Genomic DNA, 4,592 nt, shown 5'->3' with positions numbered 1-4,592 from the left:
AATGAACATGTAAATTTCCAAGATCACCAGTTAGGTGACGACTCGTGCCAGAATAAACCAACCAATCAGTTGAAATGTTGTGGGCTGTTGAGGCAAGATTGGATGAAGGTCGATTGTAATTTCTGTTGTTTCTAGTGAATTTTGATGAAGGACACTGTTTTGCAATATGGCCATTGCCTTGGAAATGTGACATGTTATCGAGGAAACATCGAGAGGAGCTGATAAAGAGGTTGGTGAGTAGCCAACATGATAACCATCATGTCCATGGCCTCATCGTCGTTGGTTGCTACATACAGTGCATTTGATAGAAGGAGAGAACTTGGACTGGACATTTTCTCTAGAGAATCATCTTTTCTCATTAAGAACAAGCCCAAGTAAGTCATCAAATGAAACACTATCAAGGGGTGCTTCAAGGGCATGAACAAACAACCCGTAAGCTGGACCAAGTCCATCAAGAACTGCTTCAACCAAATCATCATCAGTGACTGTATTCTACAGAAAAGCTAATGTATTGCTAATTAGCTTAGTATTATGGAGATAAGAAGAGATAATAAAAATAAGAAGAGATATTATCGTGCTCTCTTTTTAAATTATGCAGACGATATTTGTGTTCTCAGATTTGAGACTTAGAGCCAACATAATAAGCCTTCTCATGTTTTTGCCAGGCAAGCCTAACAGTTTCAGCTCCTACAATTTGAGGTAGAATATATATTGAACATGATGAGACAATCCATCTGAGAACTTGTTGATCGAGTTATTCCTGTATGTCATACACTGGATTAACAACTCCAGATGGCAGAGGTTTAGAAAGAGGAGGAGTTCTATCAATATGAGATGTCGATTTCCATCCTTTCACCGTGGGCATGAGTTTAGTTTTCCACGAGAGATAATTGCTTCAGGTGAGTTTGATTGATAAATGAGTTGAGATATTTGGAGTAGGAAGAGACGATGTAATTGTCGGAGGTGTGTTTATTGGGTTGCTGAATTATGGGCCATGAAGCTTTTGAGAGAAAAAAAATTAGAGAAGAAGGGGAAGATTTTGGTGGAACAAGAGAGAGAAAGGGATCTTTTACAGTGGTTAAACTTCAATCTGCTCTGATACCATAAAACAATGTAATCGCGTGTATCCTCTTGCATTATTTAACACCGTTTAGGTTTTCATATTCAATATCATTTGTCAATCTTGATTCTACACTTAAAATTCCGTAGAGATCCAATTCATTCACCATCACATAAATAAGTTTTCGCATTCAATGTGTTCATATCGACGATTGTTCGTTCGAGACACTTTCACACTTGTGGAATCAAGTTCGACTTTAGCTCAAGTCTTATCTCTTTAAATGGCTTGATACAGATATGAAGTTACAACTAATTAGAGTTTGAATTACAAATAGAACGTGATTAAGTTTAGATGAGATAAGAAGAATAACACCTCAGTACCAGCTCCATTAGCTCCAATGGAGAAGAAAGAAGAAAGAGAATGGAAAGATGAAGAGTTTCTCGATACAATGATACTTTAGGAACTCCCAAAGACAAAGACTTTAAGTCGTGTACTGCCAAACGTTTCAAGTGCCAAATATTTTAATCTTTTGAATAGAACAACCTTCTTGAATAAAGAGCACAAAGATCAATCATGCATCTTGCCACAACCAATCTCCTCTCATTTTCATCTGCACCATTCATCACCATCAATCATGATTCATGGCCAAGATTGCTCCATGTGGCACAGTCCTTTTATTTTGTCCTCAGTACTAGTCCTTTTTGCTTGATCACCAAGCCTGTATTTTGATATATATTAGGGATAAGTGCTATGTTAAAGTTTTAATGAGAAATTAAAGTAAGTAATTAAATAACTCTTACCTCATTCTTTTCATGGTATCATAGCAGACACTCTATTCATATCAAGCTTGTTTATAAAGCTTTTATTTACTGCTATGGCAGAACCTCTAATCACCACAAATAGCCCTTGTCACCTTCCCTAAAATGAAACCCCAGCCCTAGCCCTTGTCTCACATGTCCTTTATTGACGGAACCATCACGACACCATCGATTGGAGATAACATGCACAGTCAATGGGAACGTTGTAATTATATGGCTGGGCAAGGCGGACTAGGTTTGGGAAGATCTTAGGGAAAGGTTTGCTCGAATAGACTCTCTACGGATCCTTGAACTGCAAATGGAGATACATAGCTTAAAGCAGGGAAGTTGTAATGTCACAGATTATTACACAAGTTTTAAAATCTTGTATGATGAACTCTCAAACCTTCGGCCTATGCCTGTGTGTTCATGCAAACCGGCATGCAGCTGCAAGGCTTTCAAAACTTTGCGAGATTAGCATGATGCTGAGCAGGTTATGACCTTTCTCGAAGGCGTGAATGAGGCTTACTCTACCATCTCCTCTCAAATACTCTTGATCGAGCCTCTTCCATCACTTAAAAAGGTTTATGCCTTGTCACTCCAGCACGAAAGATAGATTGGCTTGTCACCTACAAAAATGAAGGAAGTGAGAATGTTTCCTTTGTCGGATTCACAAATGCACAAAACAAACAAGGGGGATACCGCAACAACAACAGGAATGCTAATCACAAAGGCAATGGCAATAGGAACTCATCTCTATGCACCTTTTGTGGAAACACAGGTCATACCGAAGATATTTGCTTCAAGAAGCATGGATACCCTCTAAGCTACAACAACAGAGGGAAAAACAACAATTACAAGGTGCCAAAGGCAAAAGCAAATGCTGTCAATAACCAAGGAAGAGAAGGAGACGATTCAAGTGAAGAAGATAACCTACAGAGCAATGGAGACCAGTTTTCCTCACCAAGGATCAGTACTAGAAGCTCGTAGCTTTATTGCCCCAAAAACAGCTAGGGAAAGCCCCAACTACAACAAGCAGTGCTAATGCTTTCACCAAGGGAGAAACTTCTGGTAACATTTTGAACACATCTCTTGATAGAACTGCGAACTCTTGCTGGATCATAGATACTGGGGCAACTGACCACATCATTTGCGATGTTGGGTATTACAGCTCATATAGAAAATAAAAAAAAGTGTTGGGTTAGCTTACCAAATGGACAAAAAGTGAAAGCATAATACATAGGCACAGTCACCCTAAGTCCTAAACTCATCCTATATCGTGTGTTATGCATACCTGAGTTTGTTTATAATTTTTATCAACTAGCAAACTGTTAGACACAAGTGATATTTGCATCGTTATAACTGGCTCGACGTGTGTGATACAGGACACTATAAATTAGAGGAGGATTGGCTGGGCTAAGGAAGAGGGAGGCCTATACCATTTAGAATATTCATCACCTAGTTTATCTAGAACTATTTCTGCTGTTTCGTTTTCAATCAAAGCAAATGTATGGCACTCACGCTTTGGGCATCCCTCCTATGAGAGATTGAAAAGCCTAAATTTACTTTGTAATGATTATCACAAACATAAAGGAATGCCATGTGACGTTTGCCAAAGGGCCAAGCAAACGAAACAATCATTTTCACCTAGCAGTAATATAGCAACACAAGCTTTCGAGCTAATACATGTGGATATATGTGTTGCAAATTTTTTGCAACCATGTAACCAGACAATTTAGCAAACAAGTAAAGAAAATACGATCCGACAACGAAGGCATGGCTGATAAAACCTCGCCTAGTTTGAGGAAGGGTAAGAAGAATAAAACCTCAATACCAGCTCCATGAGCTCCAATGGAGAAGAAAGAAGAAAATTACAGACAAAGAAGAAAGAAGAAAGAGAAGGGAAAGAGGAAGAGGAAGAGTTTCTCGATACAATGATACTTTGGGAACTCCCAAAGATAACTTTAAGTCTTGTACTGCCAAATGTTTCAAGTGCTTGGGGGACATTTTAGTATTTTGAATAGAACAACCTTCTAGAATAAAGAGCACAAGGATCAATCATGCATCTCACCTCAGCCAATCTCCTCTCCTTTTCATCCGCACCATTCATCACAATCAGTCATGATTCATGGCCAAGATTGCTCCATTCGGCACAGTCCTTTTATTTTGTCTATAGTACTAGTCCTTTTTTCTTGATCACCAAGCCTGTATTTTGATGTATATTATTAGGCATAGGTGCTATGTTAAAGTTTTAATCAGAAATTAAAGTAGGTAATTAAATAACTCTTACCTCATTCCTTTCATAAGATAATCTAAATACTAATAACAACTAAATATATACTAAAAAAAACTGATATTTTATGCATTGGGTTCTCACTACCTAGAAAGAAAAAGAAAAAAAAAAAAGTAATATGAAAGCAATATCTGAATTCCTTTTAGAAATTCAATCCAATCAAAATATGGGGGCTGCCATTTGATCAACTTAATTAATTAATTGAGATCTAATGCATTTAACTCCATCAGTCAGATTATTATTATTTTTCTCTAATTAATTGACAACTAAATATAAAAATTGTTGCATGTCTCACACTTAACTTAAAAAAATATTAACTTAATATCTAAAAACTAACTTCTAACATATTCAATTGCACTCTAGAAGTTGACCAATGGCTTCTTTAAACTATAAGTACCATAGATTTCTTCAAGGTAGTTCATGAGATGCTCTAGACATTTTC

At 37.3% G+C, this 4,592-nt stretch overlaps 1 long non-coding RNA gene across 1 annotated transcript; it reads right to left on the bottom strand.

The window, feature by feature from the left end:
• Positions 1-2,324: 2,324 nt before the first annotated feature.
• LOC136218621 (uncharacterized) lies at positions 2,325-2,846 on the bottom strand. The gene is made up of 3 exons (XR_010683859.1): positions 2,795-2,846; positions 2,622-2,684; positions 2,325-2,486 (listed from the first exon to the last, which is right to left on the bottom strand). It is a non-coding gene; the product is annotated as an uncharacterized lncRNA (long non-coding RNA).
• Between the last annotated feature and the right edge of the window lie 1,746 nt (positions 2,847-4,592).

This window comes from Euphorbia lathyris, chromosome 1 (assembly GCF_963576675.1).
Source record: "Euphorbia lathyris chromosome 1, ddEupLath1.1, whole genome shotgun sequence".
NCBI classification, from domain to species: domain Eukaryota; kingdom Viridiplantae; phylum Streptophyta; class Magnoliopsida; order Malpighiales; family Euphorbiaceae; genus Euphorbia; species Euphorbia lathyris.
This window is presented reverse-complemented; position numbering and strand designations above follow the sequence as displayed.